General features: G+C 40.0%; 1 protein-coding gene across 1 annotated transcript in view; it reads left to right on the plus strand.

The window, feature by feature from the left end:
* Positions 1–1,620: 1,620 nt before the first annotated feature.
* The window catches only part of apc (APC regulator of WNT signaling pathway), a 52,048-nt gene continuing 39,824 nt past the window's right edge, over positions 1,621–13,844 (plus strand). The window contains exon 1 of the mRNA XM_079523974.1: positions 1,621–1,851. The gene's annotated coding sequence lies outside the window, so the exon portion shown is untranslated. The remainder of the gene's footprint in view (positions 1,852–13,844) is intronic.

A 13,844-nucleotide genomic window follows, 5' to 3' on the forward strand; every position in this document is an offset into this window, starting at 1 on the left:
AAATCAACAGAATATATGTGAAAATAATAATTGTAGCAGGGAAAGTAATCAATTAGCAACAACTGTATATGTCACTATGAGCTTGCAGATATGCTTTTCCTTTTAAAAACATTGTGACAAATCTTTGAATATATATGGCCAAATAGACCCCAAATGTTGGGGTCCTCACATAAGTTTTTCAGAAAACTGAGAACTTTAGATTCAGAAGAAATTATAGAATCTGCCTCAGGTGTAAATGGATTATTTCACAACATATTCACTGTTATGTGTATAAGTTAAGGATCTGTTCTCCCTGAATGTTTGTGGAGATGACTGATTTGTCCTGTGAAGTCAAGTCACCTTTATTTGCATGTATTATTTAAAAAAAAACAGATGTTGACCCAAGCTTTGGCAGAGGAATAGCATAGGTGTAATTGATGATTTATAAATATGCACATTTTAAGTCATTAGGAGTTGGGGAATGTTCTTGCCACCGACACTGCATAGTGCTTCAATAATTTACAAAAGCATAATGGAATTACAAAGCGGGGGGACTGAAAATCTTAAATTAATATGGCAAAGGGATTTAAAATGTGAAATAAGTGAAGAGAAATGGTCGAATATAATTTCCAAAATTAGGTGGGCCACTAGGGATATTAGAAGCAAACCATTACAAAATCATCAAAATCATAGTGATTTTGTTTACGATGGGCTTGGTAGAGGAAAAAAGGTGTTGGGAATGTAAGGGAGAAAATGGTACATTTTTACATGGGAATGTACAGTGGTTTTACCCTTCTGGAAAGAGGTACTGGGGAAACTTGGTGAATGGTTGGGAATGCCCAAGGTCCTGTCTCCTGGGAGATAGCACACTTTTGCCACAAGGTGTCACCAAGGCACAACATGCATTGGTGACTGCAGGCAAGCCTTATATTATCATTGCAGCCAGTGGACCCAATTTATGAAACTGCAACTGCAGAAAGAACAATGTTTAAAATGAAACTAAATTAAAGTTCCATTTAGTGTGGGACTACTTTTATTTATATAAAGGATTGGTGCATTATTAACAATTTGTAAATATTACAGATATGACATAATCACTATTGTTAACAAGAATGCAGAGGGGTGTTGTCCGTTCGTTTTGACTGCGTGCGTGTTGTGTTTTGTTTTTCTTGTCTTTTTATTTGTGTATTTTTTTTTTATGTATTGAAAAATCAATTTAAAAAAAACTGACAAAAAAAAGATGTTGACCCAAAGTGCTTTCCATTAAAAGTATATATGCAGGTGAAAGTGAAAGCCATACGATCTAACACAAACATTAAACCCGAAATGGTACCTCCCGGGCTAATCACTACTCCCCTAGCCCTGAAAACCATGGCTACCACCATGCACCCATGCCCAGCCCTGGATCAAGACAAGTAGGCAAGGGAAACAAGATCTTCTCTGAATCCACACACACACACACACACACACACACACACACACACACACACACACACACACACACACACACACACACAAAAACAGTAGCTGCTATTTAAACAGTAGCTGCTGACACTACAGCTACAGCATATTATTATTTATATACTGTGCAGTGTGCAGTAAACAGTTGAGTACAGCATATTGATTGGAGAGGAGGCCTTTAGCGGGCTTCTCGCGATGTCTGGTATCTCCCTCCCTCCCTGTCTGGAGAGTCACTCACTCATACAATATGGCTTCCAAACAGCCAAAGTAAAAATGAATAGTGAATACCCAATAAAGTAGAAATGAGAAAAGCTTCGTAGTACTTCTCACAACATGGACTTTTATTGGGATTACTTTCGGATTCCGTGAAAAAGAAACAACCGGATTCTTTTCTCGGACGCACGTGGAAAGGTAACCTTTTTTACCCTTCTTTTTGTGCTTTGTTTTGTTTGTCTTTGTTTGAGAACATTTATCTTTAAAGCTTAATAAATTAATACATACAATTGAGTTTTTCTCTGGAAACGGCACAGTTAGCCTCTTTAAACTAAAAACGTTTTTACGCGCATATCCAATAGCTCTTATATCCTCCAAAAAGAGAGAGAGAAAAAAGAGGCGAGCACAGAGCGGTTGGGAATTGTTTCTTCGCTGTTAGCCTAGCCGCTTAGTTTGCAACAATTACAAAGAACCAAAGCTTGTATGTTTACGTACATGGTTCATGTACGTTCTGTCCGTGGTGTGTTTAAATGGTCGATTTAATACAACGACAGCAACCACACAAGTGTCAGCAGTACGAGTTTGACATGAGTTGTTAGCCAGCCTAGCCACCGGCCGGTTAGCCTGCTAGCTAAAGGTTGATGGTTCCACTCCCGAGGGAGTGCAGTATAAGTGCTCTCCTCTGTGTCTGTCTGGCTGTCTGGTACACGTGTGTGGTGGTACCTGCTGTGCATACTTTCAGGTACCGGATGATGAGATAGTACATACATAATTAGGAAGTGTGTATTGCTGTTAAAAGTATTAGTAATGCTGCTACAACCACTTGACTACAGTACTATCACTACTGTTATTGTGACTGTCTGCTACTATGGACAATTTGGAAGTGTCCGTACTGCTTTGCTGCTATAGCCTTGGACGATGAAGAGTGAAGACTATCATAGATGTATTTTGATCGATTCTGGCTTGTTTTCAGACTAGATAAAATACATAGATAGCATCCAAGGCTACTGCTGCTACTACTGCAGTTACTACATAGCCTTATAATACAAGACTGTCATATCCAAGGCTAAGTTACTACAGTGACTGCTAAAAGTATTAGTAATGCTACTACTATACATGGTGGAAAGCCTGGTGACGCGAGGTGATTGAGAGGAGCAATCATGTCACCCTCCGGGGTCCTGGGATGCAATACTCTACTGTACTGTAACTCAGTACAGTACTGTACTCGTTGAAGTAGGACTCATAAAATGTCCCTGCATGGGACCCATCACTACTATTACATTACTATCAGTTCTGTTATTGTGACTGTTTCTACTTTACTAATACCGTTATTATTGTGACTTGACTACTATTACGATACTACAGTATTGAGTGGTCTTATTTGTACTGTGGCCACGTTCAGGTGTTTAGACAGAACAGACAGTTGGGTCCAATCTCAAAGGAGCCCTTGCTCGAGCAACCTGAAAGCCAGTTACTCCACCAAGTTTTATTTACCTGCCAGAGGCAGGTGGGCAAGAGGCAGGTGGGCAAGAGGCAGGTGGGCAATCCTTATGGCCTATTCATACTCCAGCTTTAGGTGATTGATAAGTTGACCAACGAAAACTACAGCATGATGTCACACCACAGTGGTAAACGCTTCACCGCTCACCCAAACACATCTCTGTTTTTACTAACCACCGTTTCAGTGGTCACCTTATCACCTACAACTGGAGTATGAATAGGCCTTTAGTGTCAACGCCTGTGCTATTACTACTGCAGTTCTATTACAATGGTCCTGCTGCTGCTACTGCAGTGCTATTACACTGTCATTATTGTGACTGCTGCTGCTGCACTGTTTATACGGTGACTGCTAATACTACCACTATTACAATGTTACTACTATTTATATTAATGTGACTCGTTACACTAATCGACACATGCCAATAGAATGTGGTTCCCCAATTAGCTTTCCCCAAGGGCTATGCACTGCAGTAAGCAGTATGCACGCACAACGCAGATTAATTAATTCATTTTAGAATTTATGTAGATTAGAAGAGCTATTTGACAGTTGCAGAAACATAATTGCCTTCCTTGATGCATTAACAAGCATCAACAAGATACACACACACACACACACACACACACACACACACACACACACACACACACACACACACACCTCTCCTCTGCAGTAAAGCCTTTGACTATGATGGAATATTATTAAGGATGACTATGATTATTATGGTAATCTATCACACACACCATACTTGTAACTTTCACAAAAAACAAAACAAACAATTGGACAGGTACAGATCCGCAGGCCGCCTATTGGAGAACCCTGCATGCATAGATGTTGGCTTATAGAACTTGTTCTTAATTTATAGATTTGTAGTACAAGTGCAAGTGACACCATTGCATTATGTATTATGAAATATGAATAAGCTTTAGGATGGAAGATAGTTATCATTGATAACTAAACAAATGATTGTTGTGTTTATTGGTAACCATTACGTTTCATATCCCACACAGTATACTGCACACAATTTACAATTCAGGCATTTAGCACATGCTCTTAATCCAGACTCCAGAGCGATTTACAGTACAAGCAAAAACATGGTAATGCATCATACATAAAAATAGTCATCATGAATCATACCAGTGGAATATCTATATAATTAAACTATGCGTATATAGTATATACTATAGAGTCAGTGCTATGTCTTATATAAAATGCTATCTAAGTTACATAAGTTGAGCATTTGCATATGCCTGTAAGGTCGTCGAGGCTAGGGCAAGTGCTACATGGAGTCTGAAGAGGTGGGTTTTCAGACTACGGTGGAAAATTGGGAGTGACGGCTGTAACTTTTAACTAGCCAAAGAGAAATAAATAAATAATTAAAATAATAATAATGACAAAAAAGGGCACTCAGTGGGGCCCATAGCATCAACCCAAGTTAACCCAAACCATGTCCGCGCCTCAAGCCGAAATCAGGCCGATCCGGTGCGTCTCAGGAGCGGACACAATAGTTGAATAAAGAAGGCGCCAGAGCAACTCGGGATGATTGGAGCCTTTTAATTACTTTTAATAACAGGGTGCAAAGCAAAAAAAAACAACGTTTTAATGTCACGTTACATCTCGGTCAACATCGAAACATTGTCGCTTTCTTACATCGCAGTTTGCACCCTGTAATTAAAGTATAAGGCCCCAAATCATCCATGTTGTTGGACACTTGCAGTAAAATGACTGGGTTGTGTCATGGTAGGGTTGTGTTGACACGCACGCACGCACGCACGCACGCACGCACACACACACACACAGCGAAATACACATGCACAGCTCACACTATAGCAGCAGCCTGCCCTGCTATTTAGATCTTTACCTGGGTGTGATTTGTCTCAAGTGGCGCTGGTAAGAAGCCTACTGAAATGAATGAACAGGGATTTAACATTATACTACTATTCCTCCACTAGAGCAGTGGTTTTCTACCCTTTTCATATCAAGGACGATTATTTATTCGGCATTTGAGCCACGGCACGGACCACCATTTGATGACATTTAGCCTCTCAGACCTGACCCTAGACTTACGATCTTTTGTTGTCGTCCACAATTCCAAGGTGTAATGATGGTGGTACCATAGGAGAGATATCAGGCAAACATTGATCAAAATAACAATTATTCTACATTCTCTAATTGTGTAGACTTCTTGTAAATTAAGTAATGCAGATGTTTAAACCAAATGGACCCATAAGGCTCAAAAGTTAATTTTACGCTCTCAAGAGTTAAAGATCTATAAGGGTCCATTTGGTTACCAACTATCCATCATTAAGATGAGGACCACCTGGAACCATAGAGTATAAAGAAGGATGGAGACTGAACTGGCGCGAAGCTCCTAGCTCCGCTAGGGATATAAATCCCTATATATATATATATATATATAAGTAGAGTCCAGTCTACTTCATATATTGCCCTATTAACTCAATTAAATAAATGTATCAAAGGGACTGCTTCACACTGGGTGTAATTTCCTTTTTCTTTTTTTGTTCTAGCAAAGCATACCCTTCTGGGACATTCCTATGAAAGCCATATTGCCTATGAGTAATCGGGCGTGCTGTAGCAGCTGCCCGTCTTGCCGTTATTGGTTCTCGTACCTCTGCGCCTCCGGTTACAGCAACAACCGCAGCAGCACTTTGCTCCTCTCCTCTATGCTTTTGTCCTGCTTCTCCTTCACTTCCTCTGTTCTGGCGTCCACTCCTATCCGACTTAGTGAGTTTCCTTGCCTGACCGCCTGTCCTGTCCAGTTAGAGAATCGGTCAATGAAATTGTATTTAAAACCACTTTAAAAATGTCCAGTCTAACTCTATTTGGTCCCCATATAATTACACTTTCAGAGAGAGAGAATAACTCATGCTTCTTTACGGGAATCGTACATGCGCTAATGTCTCTCTGTGAGGGAATCTGAATCTGTCAGTTGTCATTGAGATTGATAGCTGTCCCACATCAGTGTGGCCCTCGTGTATAGTAAGGTCTGCCTCCAGGAAGAAGGATCTTCCAAATGTTGTTTTATTTCCGGCATTTACTTGCATATTCCTATGGTTGCTGTAACCTTAATGTGCGATAGCCTATGTGAAGGTCCAGAACCCTTTTCCCTCCCTTCAGCGAATGATACACCAGGATCTGTGAATCCTGCTGGCTTCATTGACATCTACCCAATGCTTGTTGTTAATGTGCTTGCTGGCTGCTGACATTATCAGGTATCTTTTGTGAATGATGACGATTCCAATTGAACATTGATTCAACATTCACGTGACACAATGTGTGTGTTTGTATCATCTATTTCTCATTGTCAGCGTGCTGTCTGGGGTTGAAGAAAATGTAAAGACTAGCTAGACAAGATCATCTGTGCCTTCTTGCAACTAGCATTGCATTATTGCCTGCTCTGAGTCTGTACACTACTCGGTGCCAAACGACAGTCAAGACATGAAGACAGTAAGACAGAACTGATTAAATAATGATTTGTAGTCCATCATTATGCTGATCTACCAGTTCTCAATGTGTTTCATTGCGAAGCAGCAAGCAGCAACCTGCTCATCAGGATCACTTGAAGTTCGGGCCCAGGGGTAGACATTTGAGGGATATTTTATTTTTATGTATTTCTTTTTTTTTTGTATTAGTAAAAAAAAGAATACTTCATTCTTATTAGGGTTGCATCCATCATACAACGATGTAGCAGATAAAAAACTAGTAGATCTGCTATTTTCGGCCTGCAGCCTTGTATGACCAAATATAAATCAGGCTTTGGGTTTCAGATTAAGTCACAAGGTCCTGTCAGCTCTGATGATTGTGTAGGCAATGGATTTGATTAGCAATGCCTGGAGGAGGCTGCAGTCTGTGCACTAGTCTGTGCTTGTTATGTGTGAGCTGTAGTATTACTGGAGTTATCGTTTCTATGAAGAGGATATCTTCTGAAAACCCTACACCACTGACACTACATTAGCCTCTAGATCTGTCCTTTTTTTAGCAAGCAGCACAGTCGTACTGCTACTCACAGTTGAGCATAACTTGAGCTTACTTGCATACTCTGTTACAGAGAAAATAAATCACCAATGCATCAAAAGTAATAAACAAAATACAATAAAAACTGGTCAAACATTGGCCAAATTGTCAAATATAAAGAGGCAATTGTTTTTAAAATAGCTAATCTACAAGCTTGAAGATCTGCTATTTTGACTATTTATCTATGCCTGAGAAGTGTGTGTGTGTGTGTGTGTGTGTGTGTGTGTGTGTGTGTGTGTGTGTGTGTGTGTGTGTGTGTGTGTGTGTGTGTGTGTGTGTGTGTGTGTGTGTGTGTGTGTGTGTGTGTGTGTGTGTGTGTGTGTGTGTGTGTGTGTGTGTGTGTGTGTGTGTGTGTGTGTGTGTGTGGGGGGGGGGGGGGGGGTATTTTTGGGGGTCATGGCCTGAAAAGGTTGTGAGCCGCTGAATAAAACGTGATAAAGTGAAGAACTACAGATGCACATGCCATGAGTTTTACACTTCTGTAGAATACAAGTTCAAGTACAGCATCAAGAACACACAGCACAGCACAGTTAATTTCACCCTAACTCACACTTCTCCTCTCCCCCTATTCTGTTCCATCTGCAACTCCACCCAGTGCTCTTGAACTTGAACGTGTAACAGGGTAGCTCTCGCTCTCCTCCTTTTTATAGCCTATATATATTTTTTTAAATTTGTGCAAATCAGACTTTTCTGTATTTCATAACATAAAATACACTTCAGTTACTCAAAAGAGAAATTTTCAAATGGTCAAACAAACAATACATGTTTGAACTTGTACAAGTTGATGCACATATTGTGTGTTTTGGATTGTGTTGCACTGATTAGCGCACTGCTCCATGGATGTAGTCAGTGCCCTGGCCAGGTGTAGCTATATCAGTGCTGATTACACCTCAGTAATGGCTGCGCCCAGGGCACCCCTCTAATGGATTTGTCTTTTAAGAATCTCATTCACTACCAGCCAATACTGAAAATACTAAGAATACATTTCCTTTCACTCCAGATAACTCCAGAAGATTGGTCTTACATTATGTGGTAAAATTCATACCTGTTCATATAAGTTATTCCAATTACAAATGTCAAAACTTTAGAGTTTATTATATGCCAGAAAACGTACAATTTACAATTCAGGCATTTAGCAGAGGCTCTTAATCCAGACCAGAGCGATTTACAGTAAGCAGGAACAACACATGGTAATACATCAAATACATAAAAAATAGTCACCAAGAATCATGAGGAAGCTAAGAACCTAGCATTTGTCCAACCGTAGAAAAACGGTACAGTAAAGCTATAAGTATACACTATTCTAGAGTGCAATGTCTACATAAAATGCAATCTAACTTACATAAGGCTAGTGCAAGTGCTACAGGCTGAGATGGAGTCTGAAGAGGTGGGTTGTCAGACTACGGCGGAAGATTCTGAGTCTGCAGTAATGATTGCAATGGGAAGTTCATTCCATAGTTTTGGAGCCAGAAGGGAGAAGAGAAAACGTGCATAAAATGAACAGCAAGATGTATTTTCTCTGCTGGAGGTGTAAAAACAGAGAGGGACTTTGTTTCATCCATATTCTCTGGTCATGCAGTGTTGTGTCATCATTTTGGCACTAAATTGAAGATGCAGTCTCATCCTGCTTGGGGGTTTCTGTTTCCCATTCCCCTCGCCTATGCCTTTTTGGCACTGGGGGAACAGAACGGACACGAAAAGCAATACATGTATTGACCTAGCTTTTATAGTAGCAAAGAAATGTATCACAATACTGTACATTGGTACGTCTTCTATCCCTCCTACTATTTCACATTGGTTAAATTAACTATCCAGACACACACCCCTCTAGATAATGCCCAACCCCCCCAGTTCTTTTCTTGTCCCTTCTTTTGTGATTATCATTATTTATGAGGATATTGAGCTCTAGTTTGTGGCATTGTGCTAATTGTGGCTTTGTCCCCAAGCCCAACCTCAGCCCACTGCTCAGTATACTTGTATATTTTGTCTTGTGTGTTATCTTGTTGTGTCTGTTGGGCAGCTCAAAGGGAAAAAATAAAAGTGCACTGGGAATTTAATGTTTTAACAATTCAGCTTTCAGATTGTTTGCACTGGGAATAAATACATTATTAAAAAAACAACCACCAGTTGTAGTAGTAGAAGAAAAGTAGTGGTAATATTAGAAATAGGAATACTATAGTCTTAAGTCTTCATAGCCATTTTAAGTTCTTTGGAATAGTTTCATTCCTCTTCCATTTGCATGCAAGAACACAACCCTTTCTCTCATTCATTCCTCTCCACGACAATTAACATTCTGGTCATTTACTGGTATCATCCACACAGACTTAGACATCTATAGCAGTAGGCTACTTCTGGTTCTTATAACATTATTAGTAGTAGGAGTAGTACTAAGAAGTCATTAATAGTTGTACTAAAAGCAGAAATAATTCTGTTTTTCATTTTAACAGTCTATTACTATTTCTGAAGCTATACTTAGTAGCAGCAGTAAAATATAATTTATACTTATACATACTAATACAGGTTATGGTATTAACGTAATTTATAGTTGAGCGGTAACATGAATATGCAGTAATAATAACAGTAGTGCTAAATAGTATTAATAGAAAAGTACAAATCATTTGATTTAGAACAAAGAATAAAGTCTAGAAATACTCACATGCATTTTGTCATTTGCCTAATTTCTTTTTGATGATGATAATAATTTCTTATCACTGTTACTTTTGACAATATTGCTTCTTTTTGTTTTAGTTATGGTATTTTATATTGTTTGTAGGCTACTGTTTGTTTCTTTACTGTATTATGTACTGGGAAAGCTTGCTAGGCAAAAGAGGGAGAAGAAAGAGTGCATTAAGGCTTGCATGTCCTCCTCAGCTGTCAAATTGTTGTATTATATAATAACTTGATGCACGTTGTTAAATAAAAAAATAATCCCAATCCATTAGACTCTCCTCTCCTCTCCTCTCCTCTCTCCTCTCCTCTCCTCTCCTCTCCTCTCCTCCCATTGGCTGATCCCGTGGTACCACATGACCCCCGTCTCTCTCTGTGTGTGCCGATGGTTAGACTAGAGAGAGCTAGAGAGGGAGAGATAGAGAGAAGTGATGGATGCTGATCTGGCGATGGGGTAAGAGATCTCTTCCTCGTTCCTCGTTTTTTTTATTTTATCAAATGCATTCCCGCCTGCTATGGTCCCTTCTTTGGGGAGGGATGGAGAGTCCAGTGGCGGACGGAGGGATAGACAGATGGTGCAAGCAGAGACAAAGGGATGAGTGGTTTCTCTCTCTCTCTCCATCTTTGGTGAAAGGAGGTTAATGGATTCAGGGAGGGAGAGACAGGGAGGGGTCGCCGTGGCGATACTCTCTGGGTTTTTTTTCTCCCCCTGTCTGTTGCCGAGGAGAGAGGGATGAGAGAGAAGAGGAGAGAATCAGGGGAAGGGGGGATGGGTGGAAAAAATGGTGAGTGTGGTGGGGGGAGGTGTGGATCCATTCACTCTGCAGTCTGATCGGCCTTTGCTGCACTGTTACTAAGGAGGTTCTCGGAAGCGCTTGAATGTGCTTGGGTTCAGTGGCGTTTGATTGGACAGGGTTAGGTAGTGTTGGATATAAACACCGAAGGAAGTCTTTGAATTTGACATGCAGGGGCAGTGTCTGAGGCGACGCCATTTGGTGTTGAAACCAGACATTTGAAGTGCTTGATTTTGTTTTTTTTAGGGGGGGGGGGGGGGGGGGGTGTTTCTGTCAAGCATTTAGGGCTGGGATGCTTTGAGGAAGTGCTGGAGAATGCTGGAATTTCATGACAATTTTTTGGACCAGATGAGACATGACCTCTTCCTGTTGTGTGCTCAAATGACATCACTAAATGAAGTCCTCGAAGGTGCTTGGTTAATTAATTTCATTACTTGTTAGGCGGTGAGAAAGTGCTTGGCTGTTTTGTGTAGATGTTGGAGGTACTTGATTGCTTGTGCTTGAGTCTACAGTATATCATTGATGGAGGGCTCCTTGTGCTTTATTTACTCATGTCTTTTGCATCTAAATCATAATGTCTAAATAATTAGTTTAGTCACGTAATTATATAAATATAACACTAAGTAAATATCTAAATATTCTGAAATGATGAATGTTATCTATAGGTTTTTATTGTAATACTAATTTAATAGTATACTGAAATAGTGAATATTATTCAATTGTATATGAATCGTGTTAGATTAATATAATTTGCATTATGTTCTATCGTTATAACGTATAAAGCCTGACATCAGACTCTATTTTCAACTGACAGCTGAGTCAAATTCAAAATGGCCGTTCTCTTCTCTTCTCTTCTCTTCTCTTCTCTTCTCTTCTCTTCATATTTGTAAATTGTTACTATAGTATTGTTGCCACTACTAGTAGTACTACCACCACTACTGCTAAGTATTGTTGTTACTACCACTACTCCTGTTAACTGTTACTACAATATGGCTATTTTGGCAAGCTGTTTGAGCATTTATTCCCTATCCTTTATCAGATCTCAGTTTACTCCACTAGTTTGGTCAATGTCAGCACTAGTTTTTACTAGTTGTCAATGAACAAAACATCTTGCAGTACACTAGTCACTCTTTTTCAGCAATTAGTGGCACATTTGCCCAGCACACTAGTGAAAGTCCCACCTATTATTAGTCAGCTTGTTGATGTGCTAACCAGCTCAGTGGGCTTGTGGTTAGAGTGTCCGCCCTGAGACTGGTAGGTCGGGGGTTCAATCCCCGGCCAGGTCATACCAAAGACTCTAAAAATGGGACCCAGTACCTCCCTGCTTGACACTCAGCATCAAGGGTTGGATTGGGGGTCAGTCCCTGCGACATACTAGCGCCATGTCCAGGGGGTGTACTTGTACATCAAGCTGCCTCACGCTACAGAAACAGGAGATAGGCTCCTGCCCCTATGGACCTCATGGCTCAGCAAGGCTACTTACTTACTTGTTGATGTGCTAGTGGAAGTTGTGGCCCTCTGGACTGAACAAGTAACACAGAAAGTAGTTACTGGTTACTTTAGTGAATGGCAATACCTCTGACATCATGTTAACTAGTCAAACATGGATTCAGCTGTAGTAACCTATTCACTATTTAACAAATGAGAGCCCTAATTAAATGGACCTTCCTAGTTACAATAGCGAGGCTACATAAATGGGGACAGGATTGATTGATTTATTGATGGATTGATTTGAAACTTAATTAACAGTTGTACAGCTGTACAATTATACAAGAATGCGAAATGGATAGCACAAAAATCCCTGAGGGCTTGTTTCCATTGTGGTCCTTTGTATTAAATTCAGGATAGACTAGTTAACGTTTCCAAGGAACTTAGATTTGAGTATGGTTGTATTTTGTTAAAATACATATAAACATATGTAGGTCTTGTCATCCTTTTAGACTTTAGTTGTTTGGAGAGGCTGAGAATTGTGGCTTACACAACTACTGGCGGGAAACTAAAATCTCTGATGTCAAGGATATGGATATTAAAACCTGAGGCCGATTCTACAAAAGCCTTCTAAATCGACCACTTTTCAACCACCACTGTTTCAACCTATCCATTTGTGGATAGGTTGTTGAACTGCCCACAGCCCTCCTATGAGACACAGACTGAGTAGGAAAAGAATGGTGGTATAGAGCACCGAAGTCCTGACGTCACTGTCAGTAGAGGGCGTCAGTCCCCAGGTTTCGTGTACTTTTTATTTGCATTGTAATCTCCATAGGGGGATTTTAGATCGCCTCATATAAGAACTGTGTTTGAAAAATAAACCGATCACCCCGGCCTTTTCACTCATATGGATATGAAGCATCGACTGAAGGTGGAACTGTACAAATATACCCAAAGAGTAACAAAATAAGCGTTTAGAAATTATTCAAACAACCCAGAGACTACATTTCCGGGTAGGCAGGGTGGCTGCATCTGCCCGTCGCACAACAGAAACCGAATGTTAATTACGTTTATTTTTATTTTTATTTTATTGATATTTAATGTTTCGTGGTTAGTACGAGTCGAGTCACCACCAGCTGAGCTTACGTCAACGAGGAATCTCAGGAACGCAATGTGTTGACACTTGCTGGGCATGACGTATATTAGCAGCGACATTGCCTTCATATGTAGTTTCAAGGCTTTTGCGGCCACATTAATTCCATTTTCTCCAGAAACTGGCTGTATCAAATATGAATGGACATTAACGACGCACAGCCACTCCCCTGACAGAAAGGCCGGGGTGGTCGGTTTATTTTTCAAACACAGTTCTTATATGAAGCGACCTAAAATCGCCCTATGGAGATTTCACTGTAAATAAAAAAATACATGAACCTGTGTATTGGCGCCCTCTACTGAAAGTGACGTCAGACTTCGGTGCTCTATTTCTTTTCATCATATGAAGATAAGTTGAAAAGCGGTCCTTTGATAATTATTTCAAAACATTTTCAAAAAGTGTTCCAAAAAAGGAAATTAAAAACAAATTCAATTTGTGTTTTCAGTGAAGAAATCAACGAAAAATCTAAAATTCCATAAATTAGAAAAAAAATGTTGAAGTAGTGAAAATAGCCGATCTACATGCTTACAACACGGCGCTAAATAGTTTGGGAACCACTGTACTAGGACTACTACCAGTACAATGCAAGTACTAATAACCTTACCTTTCCTACAGT

Source organism: Electrona antarctica, assembly GCF_951216825.1.
Source record: "Electrona antarctica genome assembly, chromosome: 16".
NCBI classification, from domain to species: domain Eukaryota; kingdom Metazoa; phylum Chordata; class Actinopteri; order Myctophiformes; family Myctophidae; genus Electrona; species Electrona antarctica.